The sequence below is a fragment of the Culex quinquefasciatus genome, chromosome 1 (assembly GCF_015732765.1).
Source record: "Culex quinquefasciatus strain JHB chromosome 1, VPISU_Cqui_1.0_pri_paternal, whole genome shotgun sequence".
NCBI classification, from domain to species: domain Eukaryota; kingdom Metazoa; phylum Arthropoda; class Insecta; order Diptera; family Culicidae; genus Culex; species Culex quinquefasciatus.
In genome coordinates, this window is record NC_051861.1 from 98,174,703 (window position 1) to 98,190,417 (window position 15,715).

Here is a 15,715-nt window from a genome sequence, read left to right on the forward strand (position 1 = left end):
AACATTCAATTTTGTTTTTTTTTTTTGTTTTTGCTGTGAACAGACACGGACCACTGCGACACTTGAATCTGCAACATTGGATTTGCTGCAGAAAATGTCATATTTTATAACATTTTTTGCAGCAAGCCCGTAGATCATTTTTGCCCGCGTGTAAACATTTCAGCGATCTGCAGTTCTCACCAACACATATAAAGCTGGCCCGTCCCCGAGCAACACTCCAAAGAGAAGCATATGTTGGTGCTCTTTCACTCACTTTTCATCAAGCGTCCATGGCGCGGTGGTAGCGTGTCGGATCAATAACCAAGAAGTTGGTGGTTCAATCCTCGTTCTGCTAAGTGTTTTTTTTTTGTGAAATACAACCAAAAAGTCGTCGGTAATGTCGATAATTGTCGGTAACGGGCAAAAATGTCAAGTTGGGTGTATCTATTGTAGTAGGGGAGTGTGGGGTAATTTGGACACCCTAAGGAAATTGCTCTGCCGCGGGCTGTATGGATATTTTAAAGGAATGTGCATGTCCCGCCCGTGTGGATCAATCGGACCGCGCACTGGACTCACAATCCAGAGGTCGCCGGTTCGAATCCCGCGGCGGGCGCTCTAAAATTCTTTGTGTAAATATGGGTATTCGGCGCCGTCGCTTCGTGCCATACTTTCATACACTAAGGAGCCAAGGGCGGCGAAGTCCTTGTAGATAAAAGGAAGACATTAATGGTTGGTACTAGCAATGGTGGCCGACAGCTATAAAGTCAACTTCGTTGGCATGACACCAGAGGATAACAGAGACCATATTTTATGGAAAAATGTCATTTATTTCGATAAATTTTGATGAAAAACACATTTTTATCGCAAAAATTAAAAGGTGTCCAAATTACCCCCACATTTTGGTGTGGGGGTAATATGAACACCCCTATGGGGTAATTTGGACATGCCTTGTGGGGTAATTTGGACATTCCTTGTGGGGTAATATGGACATACCTTGTGAGGTAATCGCCGGGACCGTGGTGTAGGGGTAAGCGTGATTGCCTCTCACCCAGTCGGCCTGGGTTCGATCCCAGACGGTCCCGGTGGCATTTTTCGAGACGAGATTTGTCTGATTAAATCAACATTTTCAGATGTTTCAACAATGGAGAGTTGCTTGCTCACTTTTATTTGAGTTATTCATTACTTTGGAACAGTCAAAAACACTTTATGAAAGCTGTAATTCATGATCAAAGTGCTGAAATAGGCTGAGAAAGGGTATAGTTCCCCTAAATGTTGGTCCCGGACTAACCTAAAAAAGGTTAGGTCGTTAGCTCAGTCCAGGTGTAGGAGTCGTCTCCCTGGGTCCTGCCTCGGTGGAGTCGCTGGTAGGCAGTTCGAATCCCGGGGTGGATGGAAGCTAAGGTGTAAAAAAAGAGGTTTGCAATTGCCTCAACAATCAAGCCTTCGAACACCTAGTTTCGAGTAGGAATCTCGCAATCGAGAACGCCAAGGCAATGCTGTAGAGCGAATAATTTGTTTTGATTTTGTGAGGTAATATGGACACCTTTTGTGGGGTAATTTGGACACATGTTGAAGATTAAGTTTTACTTTTGATTTTTTAAGCATGTTTCATATCCTTCAACCTGGTTTTGAAATTGCTTTATATTTTTAAGTGATATTTTGCTCACAATATTTCTTCAAAGGTTTAAATAATGATTTTGTGATAGAATTACAATTCAATAAGAAGATAACAAATAGTTCAGTGTAGTATACATAATTTAATCATTCATTCTTAAAAGATTTAAACATTGATTGTGGATTAGTCCCAAGTATAGTTTTTAGTTATTAAGGTATCGTTTAGATTTATCCAAACCAATCTTTATATAGAACTAATTACCCTGAAACTACAATTTTTTAAATTTTAAATTCCGTAGCCCTTTAAATTTGAATATTATTGTAAACCAGCATATACAAATTAGAAATGTTAAAAAAATTAATCAAAAACAACCAACATTAGAGTCTAGTTAAACGCCAAATGTGCAGTAATCAGTTTTTTATCAATTCGAATATTGAAATAAATTTATCTAAATAAAAAAAATAGGGGTTTTGTGAAAGTTCTCCTTGCTCACATTCCTTTTTGAGTGTTTTTTTTTTTTCATTTTAAATCCCTCTAAATTTATCTGAATCCCTTTAAAAACTCAACCAACCACGAAGGATACTTTTTTTTGCCCGACAGGTAGACTTTCAGGTATGTCCAAATTACCCCACAAGCCATGTCCAAGTTACCCCCATAGCATCTTCTATCAAAAATTGCAATTTTCGATGATAAAAATGGATAGAATGCACAATATTTATACGTACATATCTCAGGCATCGTCCAAGCAACACCCTTAAACAAAAAATGTCCGCTTTTTTGCTATATAATCCCTGCAAAACCTTATTTACCAACCCTCAAAAATTATAACGTAAGGCAGTGCCAACCGGCCTTTGGAAACTTTTACATATTATACCAAAACTGCTTAACCTATTCCAACTTTTTTGGTTTGTCCATACTCCTAGGCCATTACTAGTCCTAGCCTTATCACCTAAATTGCCATTTTCACTTTATATCCGAAGAAAAGGTGATTTTTAAAGGGGTGTCCAGATTACCCCCACTGTCCATATTACCCCAAACTCCCCTATGATCTGTTCTCAGGTTTTCTGTTTTTGCTGATATACACAGCCTGCCGAACGATCGTCTTCCGTAGCGCTATTGTTTGAACGAGACAGTTTTTGACGAATTATTCGAGCAGTTGCCCCCTCTCATTCCCCAAACCAATCCCCCAATGCCATGAGGACGTGGAGATGAGCGAGATTGAGGGGTAATCTCGTTTATTTTTGACCCATCTAGAGATCGTTACCGATCATATAGCGCAATCTTCAGCTCGAATTTTGCCTGAGAGCATGTGACCGAGTCGAAAGTAGCATTTGAAGCTCTTCTCTGTGTATTGTTGCAGAGTTCTTCAACGCTCAGACTCAGTCGCCAACAGATCGTTCGAGTGATGGGTTTTGGGGAGGCTTGGGACTTGACAAAGTCAATTCTAGCAGCAGCCGATAACCCCCCTCGACCGCCACCTTCCCCTTTTGCCTCGCCAGATGGGTTTCAAGCCATCGATCTTCCGCTTACAAAGCGAAACCCGTACCACTAGACCACGGGAGCTCGGCTTCAATTTTGGTTGGCTGTACTTTAAAATTTGAGTTGTAATTTAAATTTTATTTTTTTAGAAGATATTTCCCGGCCAATTGCACGACTTTAAAAAAGTGATTCTTTATTGTTTCTATACACTGCACAAGACGGTGCAATTCCGCTTGCAACTGCACGAAAGAATTCAATTACAATTACGGTTATTTTCCACTCAATTGTTTCTGGGTCCCGCGGAATTCGCCGAGCTTGTCGTCGGTAGGTCGAACGGTCCGAGTCGAAAGACACGCCAGCGGAGTGCTGTAACAAACGACCAAACGACGTGTTTTTCCTGTGAAGGAGCACTCTTGAGTTGGGCGGGACGGTTCGTCAATGGGTGATTGTTTGGGATTTTCGGGCAACCACTGTTTATTTATAAATAAACTGTAGATTGATAGTGTCGACATGAACAATATTCAAGGCTATAATGATTTACGCAACACAAATTCATTGCCAAATCAACAAGTGGGAAAACTGCCTTTGGCAATCCTGGTGGGGAAAATTCAATCTTGGCACACCGCCTCCACACTCAACATCAGCTGCAGCGCTCAACCAGCCAGCAGCAACAGTAGGATTCGATCCAATGGAATAAAACCTCTTTTCCCAGTGCTGGCTGGCTGCCTTCCAGCGAGGAAGAGAATGTGTCGCACCAGGCCTGTCCAGAAGGGAAAGAAAAATGAGCTTTCCCTCTACACCACCACTCCTGCTTTTGCAGCTTTTTCCCGGAGACCGCACACACACTTTCTTCTGGTGATTGTGGGTGCAGCTTGGTTTGCTGCTCCTGCAGGATCTACTCACTAGTGGTGGCTGTTCCAAGGAAATCTCAAGAAACGCAGAATATTTTTTAATGTTCAAAAGTTAAAACAAAACCTTGATTTTTTTCAACATCTTTCCTCTTTATACAGGCCTTCGACGGGTTACGATCAGTGACTTAAATTTCTTGATGTTTGAAAGTGTTTTCTGTAAGTATTCATAATCAACAACTATATTTGAATGCTGACACAAAGCCTTTGGCAAGAACGTCATTCTGAACGAACGAATCCGAGCTCTCCGACTTTTGTCATAAACTTCAAAAAATATTTGCAACGGCCATATTTATTGCCAATTTCCCAAAGATCGCCCTCCAAACTCTTCCTGACACTGTTACCTTCTCCTTGTATGTGCTGCTGCTGCCGAACGTGTGGCCTCTTGTTATTGAAACACGTGGCGAAAGAATAATGTACTTTGGCATGCCACAGACAGCCCCCCCCCCCTTCGGTTACTCTCAAAACCAACCACGCCGTCAGCCTCAGAAAAAGGACAAACCTTGGCTGCCGAGCTGGGAACACTGTTGCTTAAAATTAATCGCCTCCGCTCGAGTTGGTAATTTCACTTCTTTCTCTTGCGCGCGCCAATAGCTGCCACTCGTCACTACGGGGCAGAATCCATTTGCAGTTTGTAAATTCTGGTTGGGGGTTGAGCAAAAAAAAATGCGTTCCAAATTGTTGCTACTGCACAACATAGTCCGCTCTAGCAGTGACTTAATATCCATTTGTTACAAGTTTTCCAATTATGGGAGCGCACAAGTTCGTTGGCGGAATGCAAATTAGTAGAACTCCATTTTAAAGAGTGGAAATTACAGTTTGTAACAGGTTTTCATGTGCACATGGTTTTAAACCTGATACAAAGTTTTACACTAACAGAATGTCGTTTTCAATAAATTGCAAATTAAAATTCAACATTTTCAATTTTTTTTTTCGTAAACTCGCAATAACTCGTTGTCTGCATTACAACTTTGTAGAACATTGTTACACTCTAAAAAATAACCCTGCAAAGTTAGAAAAAACACGAAATTTTAAATTGATAAATTTTGTTCTAAATTAAAAAATGACCCTTCTGGGTCAATGTAGATTCGAAAAGTACATTAAATTTCCCACAAAATGACATGTTCCAAAACTTTTTACAGTTGAGTAACGGAAAATGGGAGAATTTTTAAAACTTTTTTAGTGTTTTTTTCGTTGAAAAATACGTTTTTTTTCGGAATTCTGAGTACGCCATCAAATCGGGCGTCTAATTTTACATAATAGTTCCGTTGACACCAAATTTCTATCTCATCACCGTTTCGGGCTGCAAATTGTTGAAAAATACCTCTTTTTTCGCATGTTCAAAAATGAAAGGGGTTTATCCGCCCCTCCGACACGAGATATCAAAAAACCCCTTAACCCTAAGGACAAAGTTTCATGCAAATCGAAGAGGGGTCGGGGCAATTTTTCCCGATTTCGTGTGAGTTGGTAGAGAATTACCCTTGTAGAAGTCTTGATTTAAGTATGATCGATTTGTTTTTTTACCTTTTTCAAACGTAACTATATCATTGAAAAGTTGTTATAAAGAAAATATATAATTGTTTGCTCAAATCAATTTTTATCAATCTTTTTTAGTGAACGCAGTAAAAACTAATTGAAATTTAAATTTAGTGTCTTTCTGTACTATTTTAGACAACAATCCAAGTTTTTTTTCATTTGTTTTCTTGTTCCATTTCTCAGTTTACTAATTGATTTTGAAAATATCAATATGGAAATGATGAGAATTAAATTTAAATATTAAAAATGTTTGAGCTTAATAAAAAAACATTTAAAAAAATACAAAATTAAAATCGAAATAATAGGTTAGATTTAAAAGTAACATTTTGTTACTGAAGCAAAAATTAAACTTGATGTTCCTAAATTTTAAATTAAAGGGCCTTTTGAACCAGTCATAGAACTATCATTGAAAAGCCGTCGCGGGCCAGTTGAAATGGCATCACGGGCCGGACGTTGGGCAGGACTGTTTTAAAGCATGAGTATTTTAAATTTTGTTTGTTTTTTAAGTTTAGGTCACCAAAATTGGTAAAAATCAGGGGACAAACATTTTTTTATCAAAAAACATCAAAATTTTAATGAAAACAGAAGTCAAATAAAAACAATCCAAAAGGCATTTTCTTGCATTTATCATATTTAGCATCTTTGGGCTGGTTTAAAAATGCAATGATTTTTTTTTAAATCCGATTTTTTCGCAAAATAAAATATTTGTTTCAATAAAAAGATATTTTGGAAACTATTGATTGCACAATAACCGGACATGTGTGTATTGCATTTTAAAACACTTTTTTCATTCAAATGTTAAAACCATGACTACACGGAAAAAATCAATTCTCAAAATCGTGAATTAAATTCACGAATGCGAGAACCACGAACGAATTTATTCACGTTTATAGTGCAAATGCTCCATACTCATGAATAAATTCCTTCGTGGTACGAGAATTGATTTTTTTCTGTGTAATTAATTAAATTACTTAACTTTTTATATAATTTTGCCTCTTCCCTCGATTTTGGTCAGAGTCGAGGGACATAAACTGTTTTCAACGGTTTTGAAAAAAATAATGAACGTAAATTTAAACTCTCAAGAAAAAGAAAGCAATGCAGATTTAGTAAATTATTATTAAAATATCGCGAGAAGTTAAAAATAAAAATTTGTAAATTTTTAAAACATTTCAATGTAATAATTGTTTTCTGTGTTTTGTGTGTTTTTTAAATTCAAAACTGTTACTTATACAATTCTAGAGTAAATTTTCAAAACAGTCTATGAGTCTTGGGTTTCCTATGCAGATAGGACCTTTTGAAAATTTAATCTAGAATTCAGAAATATGAGGAGAGCATAAGCATGGTTGACCTATACAATTCAGAGATAAGAGGAAACTCTCAACTGCCATCAACTCGCATGGCTTGTCTAAAGGTTTTTTATATATAAAAATTGAATGAACCTCGCTAATTTACCCTAGAGCTTGTTGAGGGGACTGTCCCGAGTCAGAGAAACTGTTTTATAAAATCATCTATCGGTAAAAAATGATATTTAGGCTAATTCTCGAAAAATTATCAAATAATTCGCTGAAATCAAGATATTTTTTGTTGTTATTTCATCAAAAAAATCAGTTCCGAGTGGATAAATGTTTATTTTGGTCGTCAGCACAAGAACAGAAGTTTCCCTTAATGTTTTTTTTTTAAACTTCTGGAAAAACCATTTTATTTCTGTTTATCTAAACTAATCGCATAGATTTGTAGCAGATCTCATCTAGAATAAATTTTCAGAACAGAGATTACTATTACATCGAGTCTCAGAAAAGTTAAAACAATTTTAGTGTATAAAAAGTTGCAATTTTAGAATTCTGTTATTCAATTCAGTTCAATTCGGGTTTTTTGTGAATAATCAAGTTACATGTTGCAATGAGTTCATTTAGGTACATAACAGAGATTTGGAGTTCCTTCCAGCTGTGTGTTACATCGTAGTTCAATCGAAGGCATTATTACTTATAACTATTGAAAAGACAAGAGTAAAAAAAATCTGTTATATTATTTCGTTTTTGGTCCTTTTACCGTTAAATTTATAATACATATTAGGAAGTTTATCACAGGCAAAGTAAGGGACCATCCATAAACAACGTAGACACTTTTGTAGAAATCTCACTTCCCGAACTGTCCATACAAAAAAAAATCAGTTTTGTAGTTGTAGTCTTAGATCTTTTGAAAGGGTTTCTGACAACAATACAAAAATTGACCATAGCTTTTTTTCAAAAATAAATTGCGTTCTAGTCTATTAATTTGTCCTCCAAACTGTCTCCCCCCGAAACAATTCCCAAGAAATTAAAAAAGTTTCCCCACCCTCGCTATAGTGGTGATGGTGTCTGCTGCCGCAGGAACAATTACCGCCACATTGTCTCGTGGACTCATCCCGACGGAAAACCTCAGACTGATGATGGTGAACCGCCGGAAGCGCCAGAACTTTCCATAGAAAATGTTCCAACTATTGCTCACGCCAAAGTTTTTAATTAGCCCGGCTCGAAATTAATCAGCTGGGTGTTTGTGGGTGTGTGTGTGTGTGTGTGTGTGTGCGTTTATGAAGCTATGATTATGAACAATTTTCCAGTTTGCTTGGCGCCAACCACACAAGCACACAATTGAATTTAACAACGACCGGTATTAAGCGTGGAGCGTGAACGGTTGTGGGTGGGTGTGGTTGTGTGTGTGTGTGCGCGAACTAAAACAGTAGTATTTGTTGCTAATTGGGTGAATGCTTTCGCGGCACACAAACACAAACATTGCGGGAAAGTCAGTGCGTGTGAGCTGGGCGAAAAGCTTGGCAGCTTTGGTTTGAAATTGAGGTATTTTGATGGGTTCTGTGGGCAAAGTGTGCGTGTGTGTGTGTAACTTGTGGCAGAACAAAATAGAATTATGATGTGGGCACTGATTGAAGCTTTGTTTGAGGTGAGATTATTTCAATGTGCCGAATTAAAAGACAAAGCACAATTGATGGACTAAATGAATAGAAATCGCGAATTTGGATGGAACTAAATATTGGATTATGTTTTTGATCTTCTTTTTCAGAGTTCTGTGTAAGCTTCGAAGCCGCTTGGTTGATTTTTTGTGTTTACCTTTGTATCATTTGAGATTCCATTTTGCATTAATTTGGTGGTGAAATTTTGTGAGATCGAGCCATTATCAAACATTATTACAAAAATATATGCATATCAAATAAAACATTTCGGACTCATACTTACACTTGTTTTGTTTTGAATGAATTCTGTGAATTAATTATGAATCCAAAATTTATGAATAATTTAAAGATCAAGCCACGTAAGCAGTTTTTTTCAGTCTTTTTTCTTTAATTTTTATTTTTGTATTTTTTAATCCGGCTGAAACTTTTTTGGTGCCTTCGGTATGCCCAAAAAAGCCATTGTGCATCATTAGTTTGTTCAAATAATTTTCCATAAAAATTTTGCAGCCCCGAGCATGGGAAATGCGTAATAATACCTTTCTCTGGTATCAATACCAAATTTTGGTGTTCCTGGACCCTTTAAAATTTGTCTTAAGGATTATGCAAGAGCAAAATGTGGTATCATACCAATTTAAGGTATTGTTTTGATATTGCAAAATTGCAGAATTTGTCAATGATCGAACACCACATTTTGGTATTCTTTTGGTATTACAGTATTTTATCAAATTCCTCTGAAACTATGGGAAAATTTTGACCAATTTTGACAAAATAATTAATTTTGCGCTAAAATTATGTCTCAAAGCAAATGCTTTAATTGAAAACCGGAAATTTCAAACTTGATTTTAAACATTTTTGATATACCCCCTATAGAAATGACTTGAAATTGTGGAAAATTTTCTAAGTCAGGATGGCACATTTTGGTATTATTTTGGTATTAAAGTGTTTTATCAAATTCTTCTCAAACTATGGGAAAATTTTGACCAATTTTGACAAAATAATTAATTTTGCGCAAATATGATGTCTCAATGCGAATGCTTTCATTCAAAACCGGAAATTTCAAACTTTATTTTAAACATTTTTGATATACCCCCTACAGAAATGACTTGAAATTGTGGAAAATTTTCTAAGTCAGGATGGCACATTTTGGTATTATTTGAATATTGAAAGGTTTCATCAATTTCTCTGAAACTATGGGATATTTGTTAAAAAAATTTACGAGTTAATTAATTTTGCGCTAAAATGACTTGAAACCCAAAAATGTTAAAGATGATTTTAAAAATTAGTGTGATATACCCACTAATATTTTTTCAAAAACGTTGAAATATCTCTAAATCAGGATAACCAAATACTTTGAAAAACGAGTCAATCGACAGATTAATGAATTTTGGTGAATTTCAATTCAGTTTCATTTTAATAATACTTATTTTTCAATCTTGTTATTTTTCAGAAGCTTCAAGAACTTCAAGCAGAGGCCGTTCATCAATGACAAATGCATTCGGTGTGGTGAAGAATATCACTAAGAACAACATGGAATCATCAGGTGATTAGATTTGGCTGTTGCATATGAATAATTTCCGTTTTTTCACTAACTGCAACTGCTGCACTAAAAATGGTATGAAAATACCAAATTTTGGTATTACTTGTGCAAATACCAGCGACCAAAATGTGCTCTTGGTTGCCCAGCAATAGATGGTAAAATACCATGAAATCATACCAAAATCATGTTTGTGGAAGACCACAGGAATACCAAAATCTGATTTTAAAAGGGCGCGGGAATACCTAAAAATAAAACCATGGCAATACCAAGTTTTGGTATTCAAGCAATGTTCAAAAATCCAGAAGACCTCAACTTGGTATTGAAATGGTTTTATTTTGAGGTATTATTTTACCCTTGGAATAACATGGTTTGGTATTGTTGGGCCCTTACACAAACAAGATTTTGGTATGATTTCATGGTATTTTACCATCTATTACTGGGCAACCAAGGGCACATTTTGGTCGCTGTTATTTGCCCAAGTAATACCAAAATTTGGTATTCTCGTGTTATTTACCCCTGCTCGGGGCTGTCCATACAAAAATGATACATTAAATTTCAAAAATCTGTATCTTTTGAAGGAATTTTTTGATCGATTTGGTGTCTTAGGCAAAGTTGTAGTTATGGACTACACTGAAAAAAAATGATACACGGTAAATTTTTTTTGGTGATTTTTAATTTCACTTTTTGTTACAAAAACTTGATATATCCAAAAAAAGCACTATTTTCATTTTTTTTATGTTTTGATATTTTTTAGAGGACATCGAATTCCAACTTTTCAGAAATTTCCAGGTTGTGCAAAAAATCTTTGACCGAGTAATGATTTTTCGAATCATTACAGTTTTTTTCAAGAAATCTAAATAATGGTGGAAAAAATTTTTCAACTACATTTTTCGATGTAAAATTGAATTTGCAATCAAAAAGTACTTCAGTGAAATTTTGATAAAGTTCATCGTTTTCAAGCACGGCGTGTTTTCTGGGCAACCTTAAGGGAAAAAAATAGTCATCGCTACTTTCAAAAGTATCTTATAGGAAATTTTCTCAGCTTTCCAATGCTTCTAAGAGCGAAATGTTTCATCGGAAAATTTCTGAGATATCTATATTTTATGTTTTTTGTTTTAAAATCCTTAATCATTTATTGGAAACTTTTAAATAACAGTCCAGGAAACTTGTCAAATGATGTGTTTCATGTGTCATTTACTCATCAAAAAGTGCAAAATTATACAAGAAACAACTTTGTTGAAGGTTGCAAACCGTTAAACATTTTGTAAATTTTGTTTTAACCGAATTTTTGAATATGTGGGATTTATTCAGAAATTAAATCCATAAACCCGCATTAAAATATGTATTATTTTTACAAGAATAAATAGATTATTACATAATTGTTGTGTACAAATATCACCGGTCTACTCTGATTCAGCTTGGAATTAGCTGATACAACCGAAATTTTTACAGGTTTGAGATTGATAGGGTATTACAAGATTTTTATAAATAAATAACATATTTCCTTAATCAAACATTAACCAGTTGGATGAATACAAAACATGTTTAATACAGTTGAACTGCAAAACTGTTGTTAGAGAAATACCTTCAATTAGTATGAAATGATTGTTTTAGTTTTTATACTAAATGATCAAGGAAAAAGCAATATTTTAGAAGTTTATAAGACTTTCATCTTTAATCTCATCTTTTAAAATGTTTTATTTCTTGATTCTTGTTCAAATAGTTTGGAAAGACTTTTGTTTTTTTTTGTTAAAATAATAAATAATATTGTTCAAACAAAAAAAGTTTGTGGCGGTGTTTTCACCATTCTGAATTGGAAGACTCGAGTTTTATTGCTACTTTTAAGTGCATTTTCAACAGTAAACATTTTATAAAATTTTATATTTATTTTAGTCTCATGAAAATATGACTTTTGAAGGTTGCAACAGTAATATGTAGTACATTTCGATTTTAAACCATATTTGTATTTATGTTCCTGGTTAATGTTTGCTTAAGAAAATATCAAATTTATTCATTAAAATTCAATAATACTATTTAGGGGAACTATACCCTTTCTCAGCCTATTTCTATTATCGGCCTATCAGCACTTTGATCATGAATTACAGCTTAAATAAAGTGTTTTTGACTGTTACAAAGTAATAAATAGCTCAAATAAAAGTGAGCAAGCGACTCTCCATTGTTGATACATCTGAAAATGTTGATTTGATAGCGAAAAACTGCAAAAGTGATGAGAATTGGTCGAACGGCTTAGTGTGATTAAAATGGGTATATTTCCCCTACAATCACAAACCTGCCAAAGTTTTGGTTGAACCAGCTGAATCAGAGCAGACTCGTGATATTTGCATACAAAAATATATGTAATAATGTACATTGTTTTATGATTTAAATTTCTGAATAAATTCCATATATTAAAAAAAATTGGTTAAAACTTCATTTTCAAAATGTTTAGCGATTTGTAACCATCTACAAAGTTGTTTCTTGTCTTATTTTACACATTTTGATGAGTAAATGACACATGATACACATCATTTCATAAGTTTTCTGAACAGTTAGTATAAAATTTCCAATAAATAATAAAGAAATTTAAAACCAAAAAACTTAAAAAAGAGATATCTCAAAAAAATCCCGATCAAACATTTCGCTCTTAGAAGCATTGGAAAGCTGAGAAAATTTCCTATAAGACACATTTGAAAGTAGCGATGACTATTTATTCTTGATAATGTTGTTCTAGAAAACACGCCGTGCAAGTTTAGCCATTTTTATGTATTTTTTTCAAAATAGTCGCAGTTATTGAGGCATTGGGCACTACCCTGTTTGCCCACTTTTGAAAAAAACCATTGAAAAGCTGAGAAAATTCTTTATATTTTGCTTATTCGGACTTTGTTGATACGTCCCTTAGTTGCTGAGATATTGCCATGCAAAGGGTTAAAAACAAGAAAATTTATGTTTTCTAAGTCTCACCCAAACAACCCACCATTTTCTAATGTCGATATCTCAGCAACTAATGGTCCGATTGACAATGTTAAAACATGAAACTTTCGTGAATTTTTTCGATCTTTTCGGAAAAAATATTTTCCGAGCTTCCGTGGCTGTGAGGTTACGGGTTTCGCCTTGTAAGCGGAAGGTGATGGGTTCGATTCCTGTCTGGCTCGGCAAAGTCAGATCCCTTCAAAAAATAAATCTGCTCACTGAGAATACTGACCGGTAAGGGATTGGTTTTGACTAACGTCGTGCTGGATTTCCAATCCAGAGGTCGTGAGTTCGATTCTCGTACCGGGATGATGAACTAAAGGTCGTATCATACATACCATACCAATCAGCTTAGAACACCATACGCGGTGCCCGTGCTGTATCAAGAAGGTTGTTCCATGTTGCTCGGTTCTGGGCTGCAGCTCGCCAGTCTCCTAGGTTGCAGATCTTTCTTAGGTCCGCCTCGATCTGATTTCTCCATCGTGCACGCTGTGCTCCTGCTCTTCGGCCTGTGCCGCCATCGGGTCGCGCGCGGTCAAAGAGCATCCTGACAGGATGGTCTTCGTCCATCCTCGCGACATGGCCGGCCCACCTGAGCCTCCCGATTCTCGCCAGGGTAACGATTGTCGGTTCTCCCAGCAGCGCGTGCAGTTCGTGGTTCATGCGCCTTCGCCACTCGTTCTGAGCTGTACGTACTCCACCGTAGATCGTTCGCAGCACCTTCCGTTCGAAAACTCCAAGGGCTCGTTCGTCCTCTTGCCGCAGCGTCCAGGTCTCATGGCCATAGAGGGCAACCGGTCTAATCAGTGTCTTGTACAGGGTCAGCTTCGTGGCGCGTTGCACTCGGTCAGATGTCAAGGTTTTCCGTAATCCAAAGTAGGCGCGATTCGCGGAGTGGATACGAGTCCGGATCTCTAAGCTGGTGTCGTTGTCGGCCGTTACCAGCGATCCCAAGTACACGAATTCGCTCACCTCCTCCAGCACATCGCCATCCACAGCTAAAGGGGTGAGTCTTGGGGGGTCAACATCCTTTGAGCCCCTCCCTTTCATGTACTTTGTTTTCGTCGTATTCATGGCCAATCCAATCCGTCTTGCTTGCGTCTTTAAGGCGGTGTAAACCCTTTTCACCGTCTCTAGGTCTCTTGCTATAATGTCAATGTCGTCCGCATAAGCAAGAAGTTGGACTGTCCTGTTGCAAATCGTGCCTCTCGTGTCTATACCCGCTCTTCGCACAACTCCCTCAAGTCCGATGTTAAACAGCGCATTGGATAAGCCGTCACCTTGTCGTAACCCTTGGTGCGATTGGAAGGTCCGCTAGCTCCCCTGCCACTCGCACGTGACACATCACACGATCCAAGGTAGCCTTGATCAGCCGAGTCAGTTTGTCCGGAAATCCGTTCTCGTGCATGATCTGCCATAGCTGTTCGCGGTCGACTGTATCGTACGCTGCCTTGAAATCGATGAAGATGTGATGTGTGGGCACGTTGTACTCACGACATTTCTCGAGGATCTGCCGGAGCGAGAAAATTTGGTCCGTGGTGGCCCGAGCGCCAGTAAACCCCGCTTGATAGGGGCCCACGAACCTCCGTGCGTACGGTGTCAGCAGACGGCAGAGGATCTGGGAGAGGATTTTATAGGCCGCGTTGATAAGCGTGATGGCGCGGTAGTTGCCGCAGTCCAGCTTATCGCCCTTTTTGTAGATGGGACACACGACACCATCCATCCATTCTTCTGGTAGTTTCTCCTCCCTCCAGATCTTAGAAATCACCAAGTGGATCGCCCTCGCCAACTGCTCTCCTCCATATTTGAAGAGCTCACCGGGTAACCGATCTTTACCGGCGGCCCTGTTGTTCTTCAGCTGCCTGATCTCCTTCTTCACCGTCTCCAGATCAGGTGCCGGGAACTGTTGGTCAGCAGCGGGCGGTCCAAGTTGGGTTTCAAAGCCGTCTCCATGCGCTACATCGCCATTGAGGTGCTCGTTGAAGAACTGCTGCCACCTGTTCAACACCTCGCCTTTGTCCATAAGAAGGTTTCCCTCGGCGTCCCGACAAGTGTTGGCTTGCGGCGCATAGCCTTTGCGGGACCGGTTAACCTTCTCGTAGAACTTTCGCGTCTCGTTCTGCCGGAACAGCTGCTCCATTTCGGCGCGATCGCGATCTTCCAGCTGGCGCTTCTTGAGCTTGAAGACCGTTCTCTGCTGTTTCAGCGCTTGTTTGTATCTGGCCACGTTCTCATCAGTTGCGGCTCTCAGCTTCACCGCGTAAGCTGCTTTCTTCTCGTCAAGTAGCCGCTGGCACTCCTCGTCGAACCAGCGCTGCTTTCCAACTCGGACCGTACTACCTAGCGCGGCTTCAGCGGCACTGCCGATGGCCGAGCAAATTCTGCTCCATCCATCGTTGAGCGAGGCAGCGCCGAGTTCCTCCTCCGTTGGCAGGCTCGCTTCCAGCTGCTGCACGTAGTGCTGAGCCGCAGCCGTGTCCTGCAGCCGCTCGGTGTTGAACGGCGGTGGGAGCCGGCTCCGTCGTCGGTGGTACGTCGTCGACAGTTTTGAGTGCATGCTTGCACCCACCAGGTAGTGGTCCGAGTGGATGTCCGCACCGCGGTACGTGCGGATGTTCCGTATGTCCGAGAAGAATCGGCCGTCGATGAGGACGTGGTCGATTTGTGTTTTTGTTCGTTGGTTAGGCGATGTCCAGGTGACTTTGTGGATGTCTTTCCGGGGGAAGAATGTGCTCCGTACCACC